A 12,276-nucleotide genomic window follows, 5' to 3' on the forward strand; every position below is an offset into this window, starting at 1 on the left:
AGAGCGGCTCGCTGTTTTTCTCATAGAAAGACAGAGGGAGAAACTATCCTCCGATAAAAAGAATGGATCTTTAATAAATAATGGGCCGAATCGTCACGAGAGAGAGAGAGACACAGACAGCCGCCCATTGTAAAACGTTTCTTTCGGTTGGCTTGAAACCAGCCGGAGAAGCTGAGGACGCCGCTTTCTTTCTCTCTTTCTCTCTCGGCGAGAAAGAGAGCAGGCTTTTATACGATTCGTATATTTTTTTCCGTTTCCTTTTGTGCACGACAGACGATCCTCGCACGGAAACGGGCGTTGCTTTAAAATGACGTCGACCGATACGATTTCCTCAAATTTTACTACGACGAAGAGCGACACAAGCACCGTTCTTTCGACGCGCGCAGACTGTCGTTTTATCATAGTATCGTCAAATATTTCAATGGTCGGAGACGAGATTGCGACCAACGTTATTAAAGCATACATGCGACATTATTAGAGACGGATTTTATCTCGTAATCGATCATACAACTGCGTCATAATTAACAATAATGAGCGTAGAATGAAAGTAACCGAATAATACGTTTTTCTCGTATGGGAAAAAAAGGAGATAATCCTCGTGAAACGACAACGAGCGCTTTGCATGGAAAATTTAACGTCAGCGCGATACTACGAATCGCGACAAAAGCAGAATAACGCGCGTTGCGGACGAACGAGCGATTTATTAAATTTTATTAGCATATCGCGCATCGAATAAGCGAATAATTTCGTGTAACTTTTAATTCGGGATTGGAGAAACGGTGGAAGGGGGAAAGAGGAGGGATTATTAAATTTTCCCAATGCGATCTTAATTAAGGCAGCGATCGAACGCCCTTAATTAATAGCGGATAAGTTCCGCGGATATTGTCGAATGGCCGTAATTGAAGCTGGACGGGCGTAGCGAAACACACCGGGGACATAATTGAAGTGGCAGGTGGACGAAAGTGTTAGCTCGCATTTAGTAAGTTGCGGGAGAAGAGAAGGGAAGAGAAGGGAGAGGAAAAAGGGCGACTGTATAAGACGGGATCCAACTTTTTTCCGGCTTCATCGAAACTTTAGAGATCCGTGGAGCGGCAGCGCGACACGCTCGAGAGGTACGCTCGCTTAGAATATTCGTTATGAGGAGGGAAGGGAGACGAGACAAATTTACGGTACACTTTCGTGGGACTTGGTAAGTGCATCATAACACCTTCGTCCACTATACACTCGGCTCTAGACGATTATTCCATGACACGCCGTTCGTTACTAGAGCTTGTTAGCGGCGAAAGTGTCGCTGCGAAAAAAATATGATTTATTGTTAGCTTAGGTTCGAAGTTTTACATATTTTCGTGATACGGAGACGTGGTGTGAGATTAGGATCAATTGCCAATAATTCGATTATTAAAAGCGCAATTCGGGTTTGCCGAATCTTAAATTATCGTCATTTTTTGGATAATTTATTTCAATGAAAAAATAGAAAAGTTTGTATAAAAGGTAGAGAAAATATAATACAAAATAGAGCGACATATCTTAAAAAAAAATATGGTAATATAATTATAAAAAAAAAAAAAAAATGATACTTATAACCGTGATAATGATAAAAATATAGTAATGATTCTAAAAACTATTGATCGCTATATTTTATTACGCATATTCCAAATGTCCGATATATGCATGACTATACATATGGAAGAAGATTAATATGAATTTACAGACCCATAGTCTTCTCTCTTCATAGGAAGCATGTTCCTTGTCTTTTGTTGGGCTTAGCACGCCATAGTCGCAAATAATCCGAATCTTTGTTTTAGCCGACGTAAAATTTGCGTTAACGCGTGCTCTTTACGATCGCAATCATGGGTGCCTCGAGTCGAGGAGCGGCGCGGCAAGAAATTGTCGAAACACTGTAATTTACCGACGATAAATTTCTCTCTCGAGTCGACCGGGAGAGCCGATCTCGCGATCTCGGTTCGCGCCGGGATCCGGAATGGCGTTTTAGAGGGACGCGATAACAAGGACGCGGGCCCCGGACGTATAAAGGACGGAAGGGCACAGAGTAATCGATAAACGGGGCGCACAAAAGTTAATTGTGTACGGGATAATGCCGGGCGCATGAGCGATTTCTCGAGCTTGGCCTCGAATCGTGCGCGACCGTCTTTCTTTATCCTCGTTAACCTCGGGAGAGAGGGAGAGAGAAGGAGTAATTTCTTCGCGATATCCCTCCTTCTCTCATTATCCCGACTGTTACACGTGCACGGGCTCACTCGTGAAAGCCCGTTTCGCTCTTTTGCCCGGATCGTAAGCGCGTGCAACGGGTATAACGGACATTCCCGCTTCTCTCCGCGGTCGAGCGACGACGCTGAGATTTTTTCCAGCGGAAATTAGCTGCCGATCGTCGTCGCCGGGAATCAGCAACTGGTAACGGTCGTCCGTTGCCCTTGTAAAAGATACGCGATATTGCCGATCGGAAATGCGGAACTTGAACGCGCCACCGACGTAAATAATCGATACGAGAGCGAAAGAGAGAGAGAGAGAGAGAGAGAGGGAGAGTCACGGAGTCTGCGACGCAAACTTTGCGAAACGCGAGTAATGAAGGCCGCTGTGTCGCTCGAGGGACATCGATAACGGACAAAAGACTCCGGAAACAAAGCGATCGCGGACGAGGACGTTTAATCGAGCGACGTCACAATATTTACGTGAAAATTGCTCGCCGCCCCCGCCTTTGCTCAATCCTTCCCCTTCCCTCTTTGTTGCCATTGTTCCGCGGGATGGGAGAGAGAGGAGGAATCCGCTTTTATCTATGACGTGCATTCGTACGTTTCTGCGAATGCGTTACTGTGACCTCGACACGTGTTCGCACATCTGCATGTGCGCCAACACCGCCTCTATATACACGCGAATCCGTATAAAGCGCGCGAGTCGAGAGCTGAAACTGGTTTTCCGCCGGGAATCAATGGGTCACCCGTGCTATCTGATTCACCGGGGCACCTCTAGTACGTGTCGCCTACTGTACAGATAAACGCATTAAATGGTGTCCCACGGAATGTGACCCGCTGTGATTTACGGGAAACCGAGGGACCGAACGGGCGGCTCTCTTTTTATGTTTCGTCGACGTTGGCGAACCCCGTTGCGGGAAGAGAAACAGCTTCGTCGAAAATTGACTCGATCGGCGAAACGATACGGAGATAAATGCGCTGTCCCCGCCGTTGCTCTCTCCCTCTCTCTCTCTCTTTCAACGCCGGCTATAAAAGCTGGACCTGCACATATCCCGCGCGACGATCGTTTGCGGAAAATTATGGTCGTGTAACGCGTGTCGCGCAGCAAGAGCGATACAATTCCCTTGACTGATAAGTACAAATCTAGATACATCTCTTCCTGAGCGGCCGCGTTCCAAATCTACGGTCATAAATGATCGATATCTCTAAAGTAAGTATAAGATATCTCGTTTTAATCAGAGTTTTCCGAAGGCCGTGATTTATATAGACCCCCTAGATAGATAGTTGTTGATTGGAATAGTGTGAGTCGCGGAAAACGTAGTCTCAGCGAAAAGGAGATGATGATCCCTCGTGTAAGAATAAATCGAAGAAATAAATCTGTACGACAGCATTCTTACAATGCCACAATTAAAAAAAAAAAAAAAAAAAAAAAAACAGCTGAGAAGATTAAACGACGATGGCGTTACGTAATCGATTGCACGACCATAATGAAAGAGAGAAAAGTCAGAAACGGGACGGGAGTTTCTGGACAAATCGTATACCTCGAGACTTCCTTTATCTCTTTGGCAAGGCGCTTTACTACGCCGTTAAAACGACGCGTCGGTTACTCGAGAGAAAAAGAGAGAAGGATGCTTCTCCATAAAGATAAAAAAAAAAGTCCCAACTATACGGGGACTTTACATCCCGCGACGTTCTCTCTCGCAGCATGCGTTCCCGCATTTGCAATTCGCGAAGTAGGCGAATGTTGACGTTCGGCCAGCTGACACGTATAGAGACGCTCCATCGCGCGTTTTATTGCTCGACACGGTTATGATTCGGGCGTTTCCTCTATTCGATATCGAGCGGCTGGCATTCGACACGGCGAGGATAAATCGAGGCCTTTGAGAAAAATCGCTGGCAGGCATCTCCGACGAATTTTATCTCGCCGGCCGGGCCACGAATACCGATCGACCCCTTTCCCTCTCGCCCCTCTATCACCCCTCTTCTCCGATACCAATGAAACCAATCTCGTTAGCGCGACTCCCTTTATCACCTCTTCCTTCTCTCCCCGATAGCGACGCGCATGTGGCCCTTCGCTTCGACGGAGTTCACGCCGCGAGAAATAATAGTTTCCGACATAAACTTCACGGGCGTGACCCGCGACTCGGGATTATCTGCCCGTAATCGAGTATCGTGTGCGCAAGGGGAAAACGCTGATGGCGTTTCGCCGCGTGTAATTGGAGAGAGGAGCAAATGAATTAGTCCCCCCTTGCACGTATTTTGTTCCAAGATTTTACGATAAAAAATAGCGAAACCGAAAGGAGAGTCGAGAAAAAAGTGGCAATTGAAAGTGATGGGGCACTGGAGGAACCTGCGAACGCGGAATGTTGAGATACAGATGAATCGACTACATTACTACACTAGAGAAAAAAGAAAAAGAAATAAATCAATTTCGGGAGAGTGAATTTCGAATTAGCGAGGGTGAATGGAACCAAATGAAAGATAAGAATTTATCGGAGGGATATTGAAAAACCCTCGTGTAATTAAACCCCGTGAATATAACTTTCGACGCTGTTTCAAAATACGGGATAAATATATAATCGTGCACGCAAACATCGGCGTATAAATTCATAAGAGAGTCCTATATTTTTTCATCATTTATAATAATGTATCGGAAACAGCTGATATTCCTGTGTTACTGCTTATCGCTTTTTCTTTAAGATAAGTTGCGGCTGTACTGACGCAGATGTAAAACCCTTAACGAGGATAAAGATACCGATTAGGAAGAACGTGGCGCGGACGATGAGAGGCTGGGTAAAATATCTTCTCTCTGCGAGATAGTCTTGACACGACAGTTTCTCGAACGACGGGACCTTGACCGACACGACGAAACGCTAATTACGTTTTCGTTCGTGCGCTGAATACCGATCGCTCCGTTCAATGCTGCCCACGTAGAAAGCTGAAAAGCCTTCCACTATCTACGCGTCTAAAGGCTCTCCGCGCGCGTGAAAGAAGTCCTTTAAATCATCCGAGGCTTCGATGGTCTTAGGGACGAGAATACGGGGCATTACGTCCGATGTAGGTATGCGCTCTCCGCGCGAAACTCGCGTGGCAAGAGAGGCATCGCTCTGTGCAAAATCTCGCGTATTAATGGCAAATATCCTGAATTTAGTGCCGTCTATACGTTACGTCGCGATAATTGGATTTAGTGCAACGGCCGAGCGCGCGAGAGCCGATCGGCTCGCAACACACGATAGATGTACAGGTATTTTCATTATCGAACGTTCGACAGCACGCCGCTCGTAAAACCTTCGGTTCGGCTCCGAACGAGCTCGAGATGATTTACACGTTCTCTCTCGTTTTTTCTCTCCCTTTCGTCCCTTCAACGCGCTATCCGCCCTCGTTCGCGCGTGAAATCCTTTTTTTTTTTTTTCGCCATGAAACAAAACACGTCGCGTTATACATATAATCGCGCGCGCGTGCGGTACGTGTGGAAGCCTATCTACACGTATATTCGAAAAACACTCAAGCGCGAGCAAGCTGTATATACAATAAATTTGCCTAACAATACGAACGGATATTTCGTCTATATTCCCCGCTTAAGGGCAAGAAATATATGTATAAGGTCGTGCGGCCTGCCACGCCTAACTTATTTCTCCTTCGAGCCGCTGTCATTTCTCCAACTGGCTGGAGGGACTTTCGATCCTTCCCGCTCTCTCTTTCTTTCTCTCCCTCTTTCCACCCACTCGACCAGCGTTTCTAATTACAGACCGCCGCATTTTTCTTTGACCCGTCGATGCGCCCCGTCGAGAGAGTGGCTTCTGCCAGGAAGAAACAAAAATTACAGATTCTGGGCGCCACTTAATTTCCGAGCGCGTTTGTCTCCTGACGCAACTCTTCGGACTACATATTTAGAAAAAATAAAATAAAAAAAGGAGAGAGGGGGAGAGAGAGAAGGATGGATAAAGGAAAGCTGCACGCTTCCTGCGCGTAGCTTCTCTCGTCACTGTAATGCCTTTCCCTTCGTCGTCCTGCGCTCTGCAATTTGGTCCAGATATATAGTGTTTTGAGATCAAACGTCGGACCGGTATGGTAGAAATTTCTCTACTAACGACGCGCTCTCTCATTTATCGCCAGACGTATTTTACGAATCCCTCGGTTCTCTTTTCGAAAATACAGCTGGAAGATCGTGAGATACATGTCTAAAATATATTCAAAAATAAATTGGAAATACAGCATCGCCGTATCTCGGAAGCTCATCTCAGATATCCGGATTATATTTGGTCTACCGGAAAGTTCTGTCCGTTTTTGGAATAAAACAAAATACAAATTTTTATTACCGTCAATAAACTTTATTAAATAATGTAATTGCCATTATTCGGAGAAGTATTGTCAGCAACTGGATAATTTAAATACAGCAGTCCAAGAAAAGAGGCCGGCGATGTTCAATAGGAAGAACATCATACCGCATCATGATAATGCCAGGCCACATGCTGCTTTGGATACTCGTCAAAAAATTGCAGAACTAGGCTGGAAAATTCTGTCGCATCCACCATATTCCCCGGACTTAGCACCCTCCGACTATCACTTGTTTTTGTCCTTACAAAATTTTTTGAGGGGCAAAAAATTCAAAAATGAAGAAGATATCAAACAAGCACTGGTTCAATTTTTCGCATCAAAAGATAAAACATTTTTCGAAAAAGGGATATACAAATTGCCCTCACGCTGGCAAGAAATCATTAATAATAATGGCAATTACATTATTTAATAAAGTTTATTGACGGTAATAAAAATTTGTATTTTGTTTTATTCCAAAAACGGACAGAACTTTCCGGTAGACCTGATATAACGCGAGAATTATAACGCGGGAGTCTAGTAATTAAATGCGAATAAATGTATCCACGAGCTCCCCGAGCGTGTTGTAGCACGCTCGGGTGAGAAGTCTATCGATTTTTCTATGCGGTCGATGTTTCTCTTAAAGTCTCTCGGAATATTTATCGCATCTTCGATCCGCTATTACGTACACGTGGAATTACTCGAATGCTCCTCTCCCCGACGCGGCGCCGCGCCGCGTATCCGCGAAATAAAATTCCTTTGAAATGTGATTCGTTTGCATGACTTTATTGGATGAGCTGCCGGCGATATTGAATCGCATGAATATTTAAAGATACGTCCCGCGCGTCCGCGTCCGAGCGAATTTCCCTCAAATTATTATCCTTTTAGCTCCTATTAAACGTACTTTTAAACGGCCACCCGCCTACCGCGAGTCGTCGCAACTTTTCTCGCTGCTTTTAAATACCCCACTTCTATTTATTATTCTCACTTCGCCGCTTGAAATTTTTCGCATTAATTATTCATCGGCGTTAATTCGCTCTGGGTACATCAAACACCGCGGGAGGATCTTGCCTCCTCTCCCTCTTCAACCACCCGTATGCCTTTAATCTCTTTTACATCGATCCACTTTTGAAACGTTAATTCGCGAACGATGAAACGAGCCGGCCAGCTTGATGAAAGTACTCGATTAAATTTTTTTTTCTCTTCGACGAGACCGAAATGTTAATTAGAAGGTATCTCTCCTGCGAGAGATCTTTTTCTCCCTCCAACTATGCGGAAATGAAAAAATTATCGCATCTGGCGTAATTGCACGCGTTATTAATGAACGGACCGTTTGTCGGCAAACGAGATTCGCAGCTTTCACGTTATAGGGTGTGGTGGCTCAAAAAAAGCACTTAAAAATATTATTCCGCCCCGCCTAGACCCGACCCGCGTTCCGAGGTTATATCCTAAATACCCTGTCTACCTAAACTACGATCCACGTCTAAAGTATAGTCTAGTCGTGAGAGAAGGACGCTCGCTAAGTAGCCTGCCGGTGCGGCGGTCGCGTTCGCTATGTCCATCTATTTTTCGTTAATTGCGTCGGGCAGGCGAGCACGCTTCTCACCTGTTGCAAAGGAATAAATATATTGCGGTCCGTTATACATGACGATTCATCCACTCCTATAAAGTATGGAGATAAGCATCGCGTCTGTCGCGCGCCCGTACCTTATTTTCCGACGCGTACGTCGGGAGAAAAAGCCTCTAAAAATGGGAATTAACGTGTCGCGGCACATACAATCAAGAATCGAGCGAGCTCCCGGTAAATCGCCTATCTAGCGTTGATCTGTCAAAGATGTAATAATCGTTATATACTAAGAGGTATATATGTATATAATAATCGGTAGCACAAAATATATATATATATTTTTTTTTATTTATATATATATATATAAATATAAATAACAAGAACTTTTCTCACAATAACAATAATTCTTCTTGTATTAACAATAATTTTGTTTTAATAATGATATTTTTATTTAATACGTTTATTAAAGAGTCTTAATACAAAACTATCTTTTCTTATATGTGCCCATTTATAGCGTAAGAGAAAAAAGAAACTGTATATGTCATAATGTTTACCTGACCAACATCAGTAGTCTCAAATCTTCAGCTGGAAAAATATATAATAATAATTATTTTTATTATTATAGTATCAAATATATATCAAGAGAGAACGCGTACTTCTCCCCTTCTTAAAATATAATCAATCTATATACATATAGAATGCGCGCTACGTTTTTTATTTCTCACATACGATACATATACGCGCTAGAATAAACGTCAGATACGACGATATTCGACGATATTTATCGGCACATCGCATCGGTTTATTCAACAGTGGCCCCTAATAAAGCGTGTCTCTTTTGTCAACGATCACAATTTTCGAAGAATCCGCCCCTAAGAATTTTGACGTAAACGGGGACGCAATCGACGCGGTTATCGGCGCACCGATATCAATCGAGATCATCCGGGCGGGAGTGCCTAATTAAACTTTCACAAGGAACGCAAAATACGCATCCCTCAAATCTTACATAATCTACGAATCTCTCCTCGTTTACGTTCAGGCTTATTTAAAGGCTCGTTCTTTCCCCCTTTCCGTATCTCTCTTTCTCCATATCTATCCATCTGCCTCTCGTGTTGCGTCTACTCTACACGCGTACCACCTATGCGTCTCTCCTTCGGTTGGCTAGGTGTATCAGATTTCCGATGGCCGACGCGGCACACGTATACTCTCGGCCGAAGGTAGATTAGATTTTAATAATGCAATTTGGGTTTATACGGCAGCGGGGACGACGACCCGGGGGAGAGCGGGAAGGAGAAGCGAAGAGCGCGGGACCGCGGTCGCCCCGTTCGGTAAAACGAGCCGGTTTTCGCCCCGAGGAGGTAAATCCAGCCTGGTAATTGTTGGAATTTGATTGGACCCGAACGCCCTCCGCTCCGCGCGTTCTATGCAACTCCGCGTCCTCCGGCAACTCCGCAAGAGTGTGCATGCGCCGCGATTGCGGATACGAGGGGCTTTCTCTGATATAATTGATAACGGGGGCCGGGGACGGCGGCCGTTGCGCGTGGAACGGCACTGTGGGGCCCCTTTGTTTCAAGGGAAACATCGGGAAATCGACAATATCCGTATGTGTTCGATCACCGGAAGTTAGATACGGGTGCAGATTAATAGCTCGATCCCTAGTCTTGTCCGCGTATCGCTGGCACTCGTGAAGGAAAAGATTTTAACGCTTTTTTTATACGAGGCTATTAAAACTTTTCATTGACGCGTAAACACGGCACGTGTTATTAGATTAATCGATTTATCTATCTTTGGCTCTTTTATAAGAATCAGTTTTTTTCATATAAGAGTAACTCATATAGCAATATATAATCTACTAGAATTTCAATTTATTTAACGAATCTATTTATTATATCGCGCAAAATGAATTTCTAATATAAATTATTAATAACACTGTTCTCTCTATATATTTTATTACAAGAGACATTCGAACAGATGATATTTGAATCTTTTTATAGAAAAACATTTCTAAAATATACACGAGACTTTTTAAAATATTTTCAATTTAAAATGATTTAAACTTGATTAGAATTTAATTTCCATTAGTGGTTTTAATCAAAACTTGCTATATTAAAATTTATGTGATGCTTAATCAGAAAAATTGCTGTTAAGATATTAAATTGATGTAATATTACATGTAATAATTAAAGTGTACGTATTAATAACGGAGTTATTTTTGATCTTTTAACAATCAATTGTCTCGATATACCTCGCGGTAAAATAGGATTTTCAATCTTTTTTTATATGCATTCAAATGTGAGCAATATTATACTGGCAGTCTGACAGTCTATCATGTCACTCGTAATTGAGATCTTTAACAAATATCTATCTGCATCGACGACAAAGACGAACAACGCAATTTGATACTGTCAATAATCATGTCATAGTAAAAGAGACACATTGTAATATCTGTCGAGAATCGAGGGAAAAATAATCAATTGTCGACTTTCTTTTAGAATCACTCGCTCAATATCAGTATCAGCAGTTGACGAAGCGTCCGCTAATTTTTCAAGGAAGGCATTCAACACCTGAGGCATGCAAGAACGCAAGGCACGCGTAATGTCATATCCACGATAACGGTAAGTCAACGCCGCGAGATAATCCGAGTGTCGGGTATAAAAATAGTCGCGCGGTAATCAGTGCGCGTAAGCGCGAGTAAGTCTAACGAAAACCCAACGAATCCCTCCCTTCCCTTGACACGGATTGGATTCACGCGCGTTAACCGAGATCGAGAGGCTGAGTGCCACGAAGAGCAGCGCACGAATCTGAAGACGATAAAAAAGGGGAAAGAAGGAGATCCCGAACGGGGAGATAAAAGCGGAATGAGCCAAGTGAAGGAGAAAGGTGGCATGCGGATATGGGGGAGGAAGAGAGACGGAGAAGCGCAAGTGCGGTAGCACCATATAACGGCCAGATAATTTATTATAGCATTACTCACCGGTGGACACCTCAATGGCCAATGGGAAGGCCAAGTATATCCGTGGTCCTCTTCCTCTCCTCTACAGCTGCTCTTTCTCTCATTCTCTCTCTCTCTCTCTCTCCATTTCTCGCGCGCATAGTTGATATTATTTAGTTCCTCTCGCGGAGAAGCGAGCCATCGAGAGGAAGGTGACGGTGGATGCACCTTGGCCGTGGTCCCCGAGTTACTCACCGGTGGACACCTCAATGGCCAATGGGAAGGCCAAGTATATCCGTGGTCCCCTTCCTCTCCTCTACAGCTGCTCTTTCTCTCATTCTCTCTCATAGTTGATATTATTTAGTTCCTCTCGCGGAGAAGCGAGCCATCGAGAGGAAGGTGACGGTGGATGCACCTTGGCCGTGGTCCCCGAGGGCCCAACGGCGTGTAGATCATTCAGGCCCGATAGACCGGTTTCGTGTCACGCGCTTCCACGGTCCGTGCCGGCGAGAGGATTCGAGGCTGCCACAATACTATATCGCAGTACCATATTGTCGTACGAATAGGAAATTTCGAAGAAGCAGACTATTAATTTTTTATGACATTCCTACATATAAATTGATTTACGATTTATAGTTTCGAATTGCAACTATAAAGTACCAGAAGAAATGGGCGACTGCCGATTTCAATTATTTATTATTGTATTTTATTATTTATTATTGTATTTTGAGAGTTGATCTAACGTTGATCTCCGTAAGATTCCGTTATTCGGAAAGATATTATTACAGAAAACAGTTTTAGATTCGTGTTTGTCAATTTCACATTTAAGATTTCACTTAAGATAATGCAAAGACAAATTGAGCGCGTTGATAAAAAAATGCTAACAGTAAAACTAATATCATTGCAAATTAAAATAATAGCAAGTAATTTTCTTCAATAAATGAATATATCATTTTTTCCTAGAAACCTGTTATCGTGTTATCATAGCCTTTTTATTCATAGTTCCTGAAACTCGAAATGTGTGTATCCGTACAAAACCAACCGAACGCGGTAGGATAAGCCACATCGTGTCGAGAATAACGATCTTCCTCCTCGTAGTAGCGTGGGGTTACTTCGAGGAACAATTTACGATCGCGGCCGAGTGATTTTCTATTTGTTTCTAAAAAAAAAGAATCGTAAAAGGCAACCGTTCGCGTTCTCCGACCGCCGTAAAATGGCCAGTTGGCGAAGGGCTGAAAGGGAGGGTTACACGG

General features: G+C 43.7%; 1 long non-coding RNA gene across 1 annotated transcript in view; it reads right to left on the reverse strand.

Annotated features, from left to right (window-relative positions):
• Positions 1 to 12,276, reverse strand: part of LOC115233457 — a 161,630-nt gene that overhangs the window by 41,377 nt on the left and 107,977 nt on the right. The window lies entirely within an intron of this gene.

This window comes from Formica exsecta, unplaced genomic scaffold, assembly GCF_003651465.1.
Source record: "Formica exsecta isolate Colony F162 unplaced genomic scaffold, ASM365146v1 scaffold175, whole genome shotgun sequence".
Lineage (NCBI taxonomy): Eukaryota > Metazoa > Arthropoda > Insecta > Hymenoptera > Formicidae > Formica > Formica exsecta.